This window comes from Globicephala melas, chromosome 3 (assembly GCF_963455315.2).
Source record: "Globicephala melas chromosome 3, mGloMel1.2, whole genome shotgun sequence".
NCBI lineage: Eukaryota > Metazoa > Chordata > Mammalia > Artiodactyla > Delphinidae > Globicephala > Globicephala melas.
In genome coordinates this window covers 31,804,023-31,820,287 of record NC_083316.1, presented here as the reverse complement: position 1 = coordinate 31,820,287, position 16,265 = coordinate 31,804,023, and the positions used below count along the sequence as shown (strand labels likewise).

The 16,265-nt window shown below is 41.2% G+C and overlaps 1 protein-coding gene across 1 annotated transcript in view; it reads right to left on the bottom strand.

The window, feature by feature from the left end:
- OSMR (oncostatin M receptor) overlaps positions 1-6,642 on the bottom strand; it is a 57,581-nt gene extending 50,939 nt beyond the window's left edge. The window contains exon 1 of the mRNA XM_060295413.2: positions 6,586-6,642. The gene's annotated coding sequence lies outside the window, so the exon portion shown is untranslated. The remainder of the gene's footprint in view (positions 1-6,585) is intronic.
- Positions 6,643-16,265: the final 9,623 nt, after the last annotated feature.

Genomic DNA, 16,265 nt, shown 5'->3' with positions numbered 1-16,265 from the left:
GGGTAAACTAGTCACAAGTGTTTTGTGATTCAAATCCAGCCCATAGCTGTTAAACAGACCTGAAGAAAGGTTGATCTTTTTTAGGTACTGGATCAGTCTCTGAGGGTGTCATGTACTTCCCTACAAAAAAAATGTGATCTCTCAGGTCCTGAGAAAATGCAGGCACTCTACTAATGCATTTTCAAACAGAAAGTAACCAATGTCCCAGATAGAAAAACATACTGCCATCCTCTTCAGACAGATGGGCACACTAGATTGAGATTAACTTGCTCAAAGTCCCCTGTTAGGAAGACTGGGAGTAGAGAGAATTGACTAAGAGACAATGTGATGTGTGAGAAATTTACTCACACGAGAGTGTAGCTCCTGTTGACTTACCTCTTCTCAAGAGCTGTCACACACTGTTCTCACACAGCAGAACCTCAGGCCATGCTTTCCAAGAGTTCTTTTTAATCTTACATTTAGTCTTATGTTTTTCCAAGTGTTCCTTATGTCTTTCTCTTTGCTAAGACACTTGTAATTCGGGCTTTCCTATCAGCTGACTTACATTTCATACTCAGACTGGATATATTTTATGTGACTGTCTTCATCATAAATCAACAGTTTTAAATAACCCACGTAGTTACCTGTCTCAGTGATTTCAGATCTAAGAATAGAATTTGCTGTTATATTTAGCACTTTCACTAACTCTCTTTTCATAAGGAAAAAAAAAGAAAAAGAAGAAAGGAAGGAAGGGAGGAAGGAAGAAAGGAAACAGCCTAAATATAATTTAGTTCTTTAGCATATAATATTAAAAGAAAGCAATTTACAAGTCACGTCAATCACATTTATCCCCAAAGGACATACTGTCACTAGCAGCATAATTTTAAATATCAGTGAGAGGGCTTCCCTGGTGGCGCAGTGGTTGAGAGTCCGCCTGCCAATGCAGGGGACGTGGGTTCGTGCCCCGGTCCGGGAAGATCCCACATGCCGCGGAGCGGCTGGGACCGTGAGCCATGGCCGTTGAGCGTGCGTGTCCGCAGCCTGTGCTCCGCAACGGGAGAGGCCATAACAGTGAGAGGCCCACATACCGCAAAAAAAAAAAAAAAAAAAAAAAAAAAAATATATATATATATATATATATCAGTGAGGGACTACGTTTGCAAAGTGTGGGATAAAAATCTGCATTTAAACAAGATCCCCAGGTGATGCAGATACACACTGAAGTTTGAGAAGCACTACTATATTCAATATTTATTACATATTTTTGTCTCCTAGGACACTATGGATATATGAAGGAGAAGACTTACCAGTTCTTGCTCTGACAAGGCACACTGCAGTGCCCACAGCAGGATAGGAAGGGAAATGTGAAAATGATCCCAGCTAGCACGTACTGGGTGCTAACCCTCTGCTAGGTGCTTTGCTAAGTGATTTACATGCATTCATTAATAGAATCCTTATAACAGCCCCCTGAAAGGAGATTCAATTATTATCCCTATACAAAGATAGGGAAATTAAGGCTAAGAAAGGCTAAAAGTAACTTGTCCAGGTTGACACAGTCAATTCAGAGCTTGAGCCATGTGAGTCACTCGCCAGTCACATCACGCTGCTTCCTGCATGTGTGAAGGGCATACGACAATCGACATTAAGGCATAAAAAAATTACTGATAATTAGAAAGCCAAGAAAATCTTAAGAAAAATTCCAATAGGATTTTATTAAACTTGACAAGTTATTTGTAAAGTTTATACAAAATGAAAATGTATGAGAATCACTTTCAGAAAACATTCTGAGGGAAAAAACCACAAATATATACTCCTAGGTATAAAAATATACCATCAAGCTATAGCATTTAACACAGGTGATACTGGCAGAAGAAGAGACAAAAATAGATCAGAGAAATAGGGTAGAATCCTGAAACAGGGCCTTATATAAACAGGAATTTATTTTACTGTAAAAATAGAATTTCAAATGAGTTAGAAAAAAGTTGCATGATTATATAAACAGTATTGGAGCAATGCTTAAAACTTAGGAAAAAAGTTAAGTTACATTTTACCTTCCACCTTATACAAAAATCTGAAATTTTACAGAGCTAAATGTAAAACCAAAATAATAAAAGTATTAGAAAAAAACTTAAAAATAATTTTTAGGTGAAAAAGACCTTTCTAAGCTAGACAAAGCACAGAAAGCATGAGATTGCAGAGTTGATTACACAAACATTTAAAACTTCTGTGCAGCAAAAGATAGTTAAAAATAAAAGCATTGGGCTTTCCTGGTGGCACAGTGGTTGAGAATCCACCTGCCAATGCAGGGGACATGGGTTCGATCACTGGTCTGGGGGGATCCCACATGCCGCGGAGCAACTAAGCCCGTGTGCCACAACTACTGAGCCTGCACTCTACAGCCCGTGAGCCACAACTACTGAGCCCACGTGCCACAACTACTGAGCCCGTGCGCCACAACTACTGAAGCCTGCACGCCTAGAGCCCGTGCTCTGCAACAAGAGAAGCCACTTCAGTGAGAAGCCCGCACACCACAACGAAGACCCAACGTAGCCAAAAATAAAATATAAATAAATAAATTTATTTTAAAAATAAATAAATAAAAGCATTATAAACGGATAAGCAGAATGTGGTAGACATAAACAATGGTCTTAAAAAGGAAGGAAATTCTGATACATGCTACAGCATGGATGAGCCTTGAGGACATTTTGCTAAGTGAAATAAGCCAGTTACAAAAAGGCAAAGACTGTATGATTCCCCCATTTATATGAGGTACCTGGAGTATTTGAATGCATAGAGACAGAAAGTAGAATGATGGTTGTCAGGGGTTGGGAAGAGGGGGAATGTGGAATTATTGTCTAATGGGTACAGTTTCAGTTTTGCAAGATGAAGAGTTCTGGAGATGGACGGTGGGGATGGTTGCACAACAATATGAATGTACTTAATGACACAGACCCGTATACTTAAAATGATTAAAATGGTAAATTTTATATTATGTATTTTACCATAATAAAAAAAATTTGGAAATGAGCATTACACTAGAAGAAATATTTGCATCATCTACAACAGACAAAAGATTAAGAAACTGAGTACCTGTAGAGCTTCGGCAGTAAATAGAAATAAGAGAAAGCAACTCAGTAGAAAAGTGAGCAAAGGATACGCACAGGTAATTGACAGGAGACACACATGATCCACAAATACTGTGTTTAGAAATATTAAATTGCAGCAATAATCAGCAAAATGCAAATTAAAATGCCTTATTGGATTTCACTCATTTACCAGATTTGAAAATTTAAATTAAAAAAAAAGAGATAACACCTGGTTTTAGAAAGGATGAGGGAAATGGGCTGAGTTTAAATTAGTACCTGGGGTGGGTCAGTGGTGCAATTTGAAGGGTTTTATCTATCAAGTTGAAAAATGGATAAACACTTTGACCCACAAATCTCTCTCCTAGGATATTACACTCAGGCTTAAGCACAAAGATGAATGCACAATCTTCCCTGAAGCACTGTTGCTAATGCTGAATAATTTTAAACAACTCAAATGTCCATCAATAAGGGAAAGGATGAATAAATGTCTCTAATTAAAATAATAAGAAATAAGAATAAGCACTATTACTTTAGAATAACATGTAGCCATTGCAAAAGAGGTACATACAGAGATGTTATATCTCTAAGACTTGGGGGTGAAAAAATAAGCTGCACAATGATAGTAAGATCTCATTTACATATATTAAAACATAGTGTAGGCCTTCCCTGGTGGCACAGTGGTTGAGAATCTGCCTGCCAATGCAGGGGACACGGGTTCAAGCCCTGGTCCGGGAGGATCCCACATGCCACGGACTAGCTAAGCCTGTGCACCACAACTACTGAGCCTGAGCTCTAGAGCCCAGGAGCCACAACTACTGAGCCCTCCCACCACAACTACTGAAGCCTGCGCGCCTAGAGCCTGTGCTCTGCAACAAGAGAAGCCACCGCAATGAGAAGCCCGTGCACCACAACAAAAAGTAGCCCCCGCTCGCCACAACTAGAGAAAGCCCGTGTGCAGAAACGAAGACCCAACAAAGCCAAAAATAAAGTAAAATAAAATAAATAGATAACTGTACAATTTTAAAAAAAGAAAAATATCTTAAAAAAAACATAGTGTTTATATACATATTATGCAATTGTATAGAAAAGAAGAAATCTTGGAATAGTAGGTACCAACCTGAACTTACCCTCTTCTGTGTGGGAGTAGGAGTGCATTTCATTTCATATAGTTCATATATATATTCACTTATTATTTGCATTATTTTTAAAACACAAAAATAAAATAGACAATCTTGTAAAAGCAAGGACACAGCTGCTGGAGAAGAAACTTGTGCTTTACAGAGCAAGGAAGCCTGCTTGGAGGGAGGGGTATTTCTCACAAAATCTTATTTGTCTTATATTTCCCCCTTTCATATATTTTTTTCAATCAAGGAGGACTTCCTCCCCCAGGGAAAAGAGAGCCAGGGCTCACTGTTCCTGTAAGTGAGCAAGATGACACTCAGTTTTCCTTCTACCCAAGCCAAAAATCCTCCCACAAGGAAAACACACACCTTCCTCTTGTCAAATCACAGCACCACCGATTCCTCTTTCAACACCCTGATAGTTTTCCTGATTTGGTTCCTTTTTCAGGACAAAGGGTTACAAGAAACAACAGAGACTCTGGAACACCTCTCTGCACCCCTGTAGATGTTTCTGCTCTTTCAGGTTAAAGAACGGGGTAGAAGGAAAAGACCCAGTGTGTAAGTGTTCTCCCCAGTGTGGCTCCAGTCCCCGTTGGACACCTAAGACCAGCCCTTTCCTCTCAAGGTGGCCTTTGATACAGAAGGTTTAGAGGTTTAGACACATTTGCTGAGACAACAGGAGACAGAACAGGTACCACAAGGAGGCAAGTTACAGCTGAGAATTAGCTCTGTCCAACAATCACGTTAGCTGGTGAGCTCCCTGCCACTGGAGGCATTCTAACAATACTGAACGCTATCTGGGAGACGCCAAACTTAGCATGCCCTGACGGTTCTGAGTAGGCAGGTGAAGGTGGAGGCCAGCGCTTTGAAAAGCTTCAAGAATGATTCTAAGACACAGCTAAGTTTGGGAACCCCTGGCCACTATGACCCTTTGGGGCCCTTCAGCTTCAAGGGTCTCTGAGTGCATTTTAAAACAGCCAAGGAGAGAGACGAAGCAGGACAATAATGAAGCACCACGGGTGGGGTGGGGTGGGAAACACTCTAAAAAGGGTCCTAGAGTTTGAGGCACAACACAGTGGTTATAAGCAGATTCCAAAGCCAAATCCTGACTCTGTCACGCGCTAGCTGTGTGACCACAGACAAGTTACTTAACTTCTCTGGGTCTCAGTTTTCTCACTGATAAAATCAGAATGAGAAAACTGCTACCTACATCACTGGTGACGCTTACATCGTCTAGCATATGTACAGTACTTAGAATAGTGCCTGGTCCCATAGTAAGTGTGAACCATTATTATTTTGCAGAGGAGGAGACAGAGGCTGAGGCCATAAAGTTAACCTGACCCAAGTCCCAAAGTCAGTTTAGACTTGAGAATAAGACCCAGAGCTTCCCTCCTTCTAGCTCAAATGAAATACACTACATTCAGTTCTATCATATCCTCTGCCTACATCGGCCTCTCGAGCTGGAGAATAAGCTTGTTCAGTCTTCAGGCTTGTCAGTTACCAGGCGTCCCTGCTCAGTGGCATGGCGCACTGTGCTTCCCACCATAGGACAGGCAGGCAGGACGGATGGATGCGTGAGCGGGCCAAGGACTGTCAAGAAAGGGCTCTCGGTGTCAGGGGCAAAGCCCCGCGCTTCGCGACGTCATTGCCACCGCGGCCAGCTCTACGGTCTTGGACAAGTTATTGAACCCCTCCGTGCTTTTTGCCTAGGAAAGGTTTGTCTATAAAAGGATGACGGGTGGGTTAGTTACAAATGCAAGGCTCCCACCGCCCGGCCAGACACCTCGGCGCTCCTTGCATTCGCTTGGCGTCTACCCCAGACACCTCCCCGGGATTTCCCGCTCCACCTGCGCGTGAGCGCCTCCCGCTTCCAGGTGTAAACAGAGACCGGGTGGAGGGAGATCGCGGACTGCGAGAGGAATGACTGTCAGGTGGGGGTTAAGGGAGCGTGAGGGGAGGCTGGAGACAGCAGTTCACTCTGGAGTGTTGGGAGAGAGGCAAAAGTGGGTCAAATGGGAATTTTAACTCCCAACTACCTGCGAAAGAGGCGGTGGGATGGCGAACGTAAAAGCAGGGTAGGAACCGTCGTGGTGTCCCCAGCAGCGTGCGCTCTGGGAAAAATTAGTATTCCAGTGTTACGCACCAGGCTGGCGCGCCACGGGTGAGGACCCCTCAAAGCACCGTCTCGGAGCAGAGCGAATCGCGAACCAAAGCAAACGCGGGGCCTCGGCGCCAAGCAGGGGAGAAGACGGCTGAGCTCCGGGCCGCGTGCAGCCGGGAAGGGCCGGCAATGGGGTCGGATTCTTCCGGACGCCACCCAGGTCCGTCCGTCGGAAGAGCCACGGAGGGAGGCGGGGCGCGCGGAGGGGAGCGGGACGGGCGGTCGGGTGGGTACTCACCCCGCGGGCCGTAAGGCTCTGTGAGCCGGGCTGAGTCGTCGGCTTGGCTGCCGCCGCGGTGCGAGGCGGGGGCGAGCGCGGGTGTGGACGTGCAGGGCCGGCCCCGCGCCCGGGCAATGAATCAGCTGCGGGGCGCGCGCCCAGGGGCGGGAGTTACGGGAAAGCCGCGGGGGAGGGCAGAGGGGCGAGGACTTTTGCAATTTCCCGTCTCGCTGCGCACTCTTGGCACTCCTGGGACCCACAGGAATTCGCCTCCTTTGGGTCCCCGGGGGGAGCGGACGGGACCCTGCAGAGGTGCGGGCCCCCGGACGTGGGGACCGGGGGGAAAGGAAGTGGGAGAGGCCTGGAAAGGAAAAGTGGAAACCGAAAACTCGACAGGCCGGGCATCGCGCCCCCGTGCCGCGCTGCGGACCCCGCCGGCCGGCCACCCCGCGAGCGCAGAGCGAAGCCGGTGGGATCCCGCGGGGCCACTTGTTATCCCAACCTAGAGGCAGAACCCCTGGGCTCCCGGGCAGAAAGTCTTTGGGTAAAAGACAAGCGCCCCAGACAAACTTCCTACTGTGTTTCCGTTTGGCGTTCAGAGCAATACAAATAAAAAGTAGTTCTAGGATCCTGCTTTGCGTTCCTCTCTAGAAACACTCTGTCACAGTCTCGCCTGCACAACTGTCCTGAAACCTTAGTTTCACAAAGAGCTGTGTGTGCTGCAACATGGCTTACTTTTCCTCTTAATAATGCCGTCCAGACTTTGAAATACGTATTTCAGATACAGGGCCTTTGACATGCATATTTGCCCTCTCCTCGTAGTTATATGATGGACTCTGTAAAGGCTTATCGACTTTGGAGCTGGTATGGAAACCAACTGAATACGGTTCCTATGGTGGTAGCCTTGGACCCAGAGAGGAGAGTGGGGGGCTCAGGTGTCGGGAAGTGATGCCCCGCAGCTCCGGAGGCTTGTTCATGGGGCCTAGTTTTTGGTCAGCTAAGCCTGGTGGGATTCAGGTACCGCAAAGTACCACAGATGGCAGGGACAGGGGGAGCCACGAGTAATCAAGAAGGGTCGCCCATGAATCATATCTTACAATCACTTATGGAATTGACTGGATGGCTCAAAATAATGTCAGAATCAGCCCAAATGTTACTTTTATGTTTGTCCTTTTTGCTCCTTTATGTCATTTTTTGCTCTCCCAATGCCATCCCAGGGAAAGAATTCTTTTTAGGCCTAAATACACATCATATCTAATGGTGCCACAAAGACAGCATTACTATGCTCCATATAGTAAATGTTTGATGATAATGCAGTTAAAGGTACTTTTGTCTAAATAAATGAATGGTCCTTTGCCACACCTCTCATAACTCCAAGAGTTTGGTTTTTTTTTAAACATCTTTATTGGAGTGTAATTGCTTTACAGTGGTGTGTTAGTTTCTGCTGTATAACAAAGTGAATCAGCTATACATATACATATATCCCCATATCCCCTCCCTCTTGCGTCTCCCTCCCTCCCACCCTCCCCATCCCACCCCTCTAGGTGGTCACAAAGCAGGGAGCTGATCCCCCTGTGCTATGCGGCTGCTTCCCACTAGCTATTTTACATTTGGTTACCTGGTCTGACAGAGGTTCTGTAGCCACACATATGGCTAAACTAATGGAGTCCAAGAGTTTTTTTCAAATGGAATCCAAGAGTTTTTTTAGAGCCATTAGTTTAGCCATCTGCGTGGCTACCCAAGGGTTAGGAAGGGTTAGGAAGGCTTTCTGATTCTCTGTTTCACTGAGTGAAAAAAAATGTTAATTTCTTCTTTACAGAAACAGTTCAGAGGGGTGTTTCTTATAGCAGATGAGATGCCAAATAAAAAATATTGAGTGTGATGAATTTCTGCAAAGTGAGTCTTCACTTACTTTGGGCTCCTGTAACAATTGAAAGAAACTGAGTTACAAAAAATCGGTGCTGTTGGTTCATGACCTCAGGGAACTCCCCTAGTGAAATTCTAAACTTTCCGCCTTACACAAAGGTCAAGGAGAGGTAGACCCATTCAGATTGGTAGATGGCAGTGTTAATAGGCAAGGAATTTACATAGAAGGCTTGTCTCAGGCAGAAGCAAGATAAATACATCTCCTCTCCTGCCTGCCAGATTCTTAAAAGTTTACATAGAAGCCTTAATGGGGTTCAGTCCAGTGTACAGACCACATGATCTCAACAACACATTGCTCTCTCAAGGCTACATCCTTGAAAATGGCTCCTGGTACAGGAACAGTGGACAGAACATACATTCCAAGGACAGGGGAGGGGATAAAGAGGCTCTAATTGCCTGGGGTTGGAGGGTCAACCGGAGGTCACGTCCTCTCAATGACATCCTCAAACAGGTGTCCACATAAAATTCATTTATTTTGTGCACCACTCTAATTTCTTGAATATATTCCTTTTTCTAGAGACTAGTTACTATAGCACCTGTAAATCTGCCATCATACCCTTAGGATGGTGTACTAGGTTGAATAGTGTCCTCTAAAAATTCGTGTCCACCCAGAACTTCAGAATATGACCCTATTTGGAAATACTGTTTTTGCAGATTTAATCAAGGTAAGATGAGGTCAGACTGGATTAATCCAATGACTGCTATCCTTATAGGAAGAGGGAAATTTGGACACAGATACCCAGGAGGAATGCCATGTGACTACTGAGACAGAGATTGGAGTTATTCTGCATCAAGCCAAGGAATGCCAAGGATGGCTGGCCACCAGCAGAGGCCAGAAGAAAGGTACAGAGAAGCATGGTTTTAAACACAGTTTCATATGTTGTCAGAACAAAGAACATTCAACAAGTCAGGGATAAATTCCTTCAAGGTTTCCAAAAGCCCGTATCAGCACGTACGCAGGGAATTAGTATGGCCTTGGCATCTGGGGAGGGAGTCTTGTCATTGAAGGAGTACCAGCATTAGCATCACAGGAAGGAAGGCATTTAATCTTTATTTTTAACATGGACATTCTTTACTTCTGGTCAGTGCTCCCTTTTCTTTCATAATGAAAGCAGACATACAATGTATGTTTGATACGCCACAAACAGGCTGTTTTAGTTAGCATAAAATTCAAGTTAACTCATGCATAAGCCAGAGTGACTTCCTCATACCTCAGTATGTGAAAGTTTCCTTTATCATTTCCCTGTCCCCTTCTTGTTCTCCATGTGTCCCCTAGATGTTGGTGTGTCCCAGGGCTCCATCCACGGCACTCTCCTCTGACTCCGCACAGTCTCCCAAATGATCACGTCCATGGTCCTGATTTCCATTATCGCTTGTGCTCTGATGACCCTTGAGTCTTCCTCTCCACTGCAATTATTTCATCTGAACTCTAGACCAACTTATTTGTACTTCAAAGTCAATATGTCCAGGTTCAAACGCTTCATGTTTCCCCCTTTGATTCTCTTGTATTAAGTGAATGGCCAAAACTTTAATTCAGGTACCAAATCAAAAAACCTGGGAATGACCCTTCATCCATCCTCTCTCATCTGCCATCTTCCACCAGAAAGTCTCATATATGTAACTATGACAGGGGAGGCATGAATGGAATGTAGCCCTACCCTATGAAATTTCTCAGGGGAAATATAGTTCTATAAATGTTAGTAACATTATATAGATATAACTATGGATATAGATATAGGTATATAAAATCAGCTATGTAAATTGTGAAATATAATAATTATTCTATTTGTTCACCTGCTACAAATATCTGTAATTACATGTTTGGCAGTATTTGGTAACCAAACTGATAGAACTTGAGGGAATTGGGAGTTTTCTGAAGAAAGTGGCTTCATGAAGTAAGTACTAGATGATAATTTACAATTACCCTCATGGATAAGAATTCTCTATTTTGGGGGGCATGTTATCACATTTGACATAGTAAAGATTCACTTTTAGGTCTTAAAGCATGCTGCTGTGGTTATGATCGTATTGGTGATACTGGCATTATTTCTAAGAAAACTTAATGGAAATTAAAATGTTATTTTGTAAATGTATTCTTGAATTGTGAAAAACTAAACAGGCCTTTTGAAAAGTTTCTAATCTAAAGTATATCATAAAGCTTGGTTAGTTAAGAGATAGCTATTATTTCCAAATATATATATATATATATATATATAAAATCCAAAAGCAAGTAAAACAAGGGAGCCGGCAATGACAAAGCAAGATGTTGAGTGTTAGGGGGCCACGTGGAGCTTTCATATTTTATAATTTCAGAGGATGACCTATAAGTACTTGAGTATGAATTGCTTTCCTTCAATGTCTGTTAAGTGAATTTAAGTGAGGGATAACATCATCCTTAATAGTTCTAAAGGAGTTTCTTGCTTGAACTAAATATTACTGGAAGATTGGGTGATGAATTGATTGATTCTACATATTCCACCCTCTCCTGGATATGGCAATTATGTTCACACCTTATTCCAGAATCATCAGAAACCAGACAGTGGGGAGAACTTTTTTGAATCTTTATCTTTTTTTGCTCCGTGGGCTTTACAGATAATGTTGAATGTGTGTTTGCTTGGACAGCTGCTTTTATTCTCTTGACCTATGGTTATGGGGATTAATAAAAATGAGTGCAGTAATTAATGCTACAGGATAGAACATTAATCCAGTTAGGAAGGAAGTACTTTGGGGGAGAGTTAGGTGGGAACTTTGAGAACTTTTGAAAACGATTTGCTAAGCTTGACCTAAAATAAGTCTATAGTCGTGTTTATATTTAAACAGCATCTCTTATAGACAGCATGTAATTGGGACTTTTCTTAAAAGTACATTCTCTGCATTTTAATTTGATAGGGAGTGTTTAGCACACTTACATTTAAGGTAATTATTGATATGGTTGGGTTTAACCTACCACTTTACTCTACGTTTTCTGTTTTGTTCCCTCTGCTTTTTCTTCTTCTGTTTCTCCTTTTCTGCCTTCTTTTACATTAAATGACTTTTAAAAGAATTTTATTTTAAATTTACCTTTTGGGTTTTTGTTATTCCTCTTGACAGGATTTTTTGGTGTGTGGCCTAATGGATTATAATATACATCCTTAATTTTTACTGTTTGGTTGAGATAATATTGTACCATTTCACCTACCATTTAACCATGCCTCCGGTCCTTTACATTACAGTAGTAAAATGTATTGCATTATGACAAGATAAAACTGGCATGTGATATGTATTTTAAAGAAATTAAGAGGAAAAATAGTCTTTTATATTTACCCACATATTTACCTTTACCCCAATGTTCTTCAGTCCTCCCAGAGATCTAAGTTTTCATCTTATCTCATTTCCCTAAGCCTGAAGAACTTCCTTTAGCATTTTTTTAGTGCAGGTATACTGGAGATACGTTCTCTTAGTTGTTTTTGTTTGTTTGTTTGTTTTTGTCTTGTTTTGTTTTTTAATGTCTTTACTTCATTTCATCCTTGAGGGATATTTTTGTTGGGTATAGGATTCTCAGTTGACAGCTTTTTCCTTTCAACACTTTTAAAATGTTGTTCTGTGGTTATCTGGCCTCCATTGTGTCTGATGAGAAATGATCAATTATTCAAATCATTGTTTCCCTGTATATATAATGTGTCATTTTTCTCTGGTTGCTGTCAAAATTTTTCTTTCTCTTTGGTTGTCAATAATTTGACAGTGATGTGCCTAGAGATTTAAAAAATATTATTATAATTATTCATCAGGTTTGACATTTGTTGAGCTTCTTGAATTTGCAAATTTATGTCTTTTAACAAATTTGAGAAATTTTCAGGTAGTATTTCTTCAATTTTTTTTTTTTTCTGTTCCATTATCTTTCTCATCTCTCCCTGAGAATCCAATTACTCATATGTTAGGCCCCTTCATATAGTCCCAAATACCCACATGGCTTTATTAATTGTTTCCAATTTTTTCTTTGTGTTTTTCAGACTGTATAACTTCTGTCAAACTGTATTTAAGTTTACTGACTCCTATCCTATAATCTTAATTTTGCTATCAAATTCATCTTCTAAATAGATAGTGTAAATTTCAGTTCTCAAATTTTTCTTTATTATATATATTTTCTATTTCTTTATTGATATTTACTATCATTTAGATCATGATGGGCATCTTTTCCTTTACCTCACTGAGCATAGTTCTAATTGCTGCTTTCAGAGCATTGCTCATTCATTCCAACATTTAGACACCTTAGTGCCAGTCTTTATTGATTGTTTCTCTTATGACAATGGATCACATTTTCCTGGCTTGTTTATTTACTCATTTTTGGATTGCCAAGTAATTTTGGACTGCAACCTAGATGTTGTAAATATTATGTTATGAAAACTGGATTCTGTTACAGTCCTCCAAGGTATTGATTTTCTTTTTAAATGGGCAGTAAACGTGGTGAGACTCAAACTCCAAACATGATATTGATCGCAGTAGTAGAAGCTCAAATCCGCGTTCAGTTGTTTTTTTTGGCTTTAGCTGGGCTCTTTTGAGTCTGCCTTGCACAATCATGATTCAGAGATTATCCGTGATGTAAGTTTAAACACAGAATATAAGCTTCTTCCTCTCTAGCTATCTCTTTTCTGCCATTTCCCACCTCATTTTCCAAAGGATGTGGTTGCCTCAAACTCTGACCTCTGGTTCTTCAAGCCAGAAATGTTGTAGTCTTTCTAACAGAGCTCTAGTTACCCCCATGCTGCACAGCCTTGTGTGGTCTCAGGCTAAGGGCCATAAAATGTGGGAAGCTCCCTCCCTACTCCTTCCCTGCTTCGAAGTGTTAACTCCCTTCCAGAATCTTCCTGTTTTTGTCAGTTCTGCTTTTAACTGCTTCTTATTTTTTTTCCTAGTGTTTTATATTGTCATATGTGGAGGGGCAGTTTAATAGGAGCCACTCAGCTCTGACTGGAAGGGCACTCCCTACAGTTACATTTTGAAGTGCTAAGTGATGAGATTATTGGGAGAAAATGGTAGGAACTCTTTTTTTTTTTTTTCCCCATTTGCTAGGTTAGTTTTCTCTCCAATAAAATATTCTTCTGAAACAATCCAGTTTTTTCAAAAGATTGAAATATATTTGCCTTAGACTTCAATCTGGAAATTGATGAAAGCCTACTGGAATCAAGTAAGGTTAATATATTATCTTAAACATCACTTTAGGGTAAAAATTTATGAGTATTAATAACATTACACTACTAAGGAAAGAATTTTAGGAACAAAAAAAGGATGGGTCAAACTTGTCCTTGAATTTCCTGTGAACTTTGTTCAAAGGCCAAAAATGAAATTTACTTGAGGCAGTTACGGTAAGCTATATCTTTATCTAGTGATTCCATTTGTGTTTAAATTAATTTTACCTAGACTGAAATGAAAACTTCCTAAAGGCACTCACTTCTATACACTTCTATATTCGATCTTGTCAGCTTATTAAATGTAGCCTCTTTCATTTAATTCTAACACAACAGCAACTATTTTGTCCATTATCAAATATTATCAGATGATGCGTAGTCACCGTGGAATAATGCTCAGGTAATTTCCACATTCCAAGGGCATTTTGTGGGAAACAGGCCAGGGAGAAATGTTCATTCAAATTCAACACAAAATAATCGAGCTAAACTAAAATAAGATGAAAAACTCAAGAAGGAGAGAAATGTTATTAAATTAATGTTAATAGAATCTGTAGCAAAAATAATCATAAAAACTTGTTTTCCTAGAAATTATTGGAAAATGATGCCTAAAGATGAAGGTATAAATGTTTTGGAAAAGAATGACAATAGACAATTTCTTTTGAAACTTCCCCTTCTTTTTAGAAAGAAAAAATAAAAATAAAGAATATTCACTTACCTGGAAACTTAGGCTTACAAACATTCACAGTTGCAAAATTATAACACACACACACACACACATACAGACTCTCATTAGAAAAACATTGTGGGGGAGATGGTAGGAAAAATATTGTTTGTAATAGCAAAAGCTAGTAACAAACTAAAATCATCCAATAGAATACTGAAAACTCTATGATTCATCCTTTCAAAAGAAAGAAGGAAGGTTATGTGCTTTATGTACTGCTATGGAAATACATCCAAGATATATAATTAAATGAAAAAATTAAGAGTCAGAAATGTGTATTTGGTACGTCCACATATCTGTTTAATTTGTTGATGTTTATGGCATATATGCATGAGCCTGTTTTGAGGAGGATTATAAGAAATTGATGACTGTGGATGTTTTTGGGGAGAAGGGCTAAAAATGGGGTGTAATGTGCAAGGGAGGCTTGTACTTTTCATTTTAGCTTTGTCTTACAGATTAGGTTTTTTTTGTTTGTTTGTTTTTTTCAGATTAGTTTTTTTATCATGTGTTTTTATCTTTTAAAGAAATACCTTTAAAAATCAAAGAATACAAGGAACCTCATTTGTTACTTACTTTGGTTGCTATGCTCAAGTTATAATCAATTATAACCTCTTTATAGATATGAAAGAAACAAAATTAATTGCCTCTGGGGAAGACAACTGAGGGACAGAGGGGAGATTTTTTTGTTTTGTTTTTGATTTTATTTTTGGCTCTGCTGTGTCTTCATTGCTGCATGTGGGCTTTCTCTAGTCGCGGTGAGTGGGGGCTACTCTTCGTTGCAGTGCATGGACTTCTCATTGCAGTGGCTTCTCTTGTTGTGGAGCATGGGCTCTAGGCTTGCAGGCTCAGTAGTTATGGAACATGGGCTCAGTAGTTGTGGCACATGGGCTTAGTTGCTCTGTGGCATGTGGGATCTTCCTGGACCAGGGCTCGAACCAGTGTCCCCTGCGTTGGCAGGCAGATTCTTAACCACTGAACCACCAGGGAAGTCCCTAGAGGGGAGAGTTTTAACTCTACCCTTTGGTATCTTTTGAATTTTTATCCATATAAATATATTACTTAGTAAAACATTAAAATTTTTAAAAAACATGATGAATAACAACAAAAAAATGAGACATTGATCTGAAGTGTTGTATGCATAAGTCCAGCATGTCAGCCAGTGGGCTTCATCCAGTGTGAACACACAGACCTAGGTTCCATGTAGTCTGAGTTACAGTGCAGGTTGTGTAGCACTTGTCTGAGAATGTGGGCTCCTGGCAGCTGTTTTAGACATTGGCTTCGTAGAACTGGGGGAACTAGAGCCCCTAACCCCCAGGGGGCTGGGTTGGGGCACAGACCCTCCCATGGGAAAGAGGAAGCCCTGTTCCAGGAAGTCCATGGCCAAACAACCTCAACTTCAGGAGTCATTGTCCAGATAATGCTGCTTATCTCTTTCCAAATATTCTTATTTTTTTTTAAAAGAACAGTTCTCTGTAGAAAACTATAAAATTATGGGAAAATATAAAGAAGAAAATAATCACCATCTGCTTATTTAAACTTTTGTTGTTGTTGTTGTTGTTGTTGCGGTACGCGGGCCTCTCACTGTTGTGGCCTCTCCCGTTGTGGAGCACAGGCTCCGGACGCGCAGGCTCAGCGGCCATGGCTCACAGGCCCAGCAGCTCCACGGCATGTGGGATCATCCCAGACCGGGGCACGAACCCGTGTCCCCTGCATCGGCAGGCGGACTCTCAACCACTGCGCCACCAGGGAAGCCCTCTGCTTATTTAAAACAGGAAGAAAAAACCCAGTACTATACTTCTTACTTATTTTAGCAACATAATTGACAATAACCAAATTGTTGCCGTTTCCTTACAATAACGGAAAGTTGGAAGCAACTTGCCGGTCTT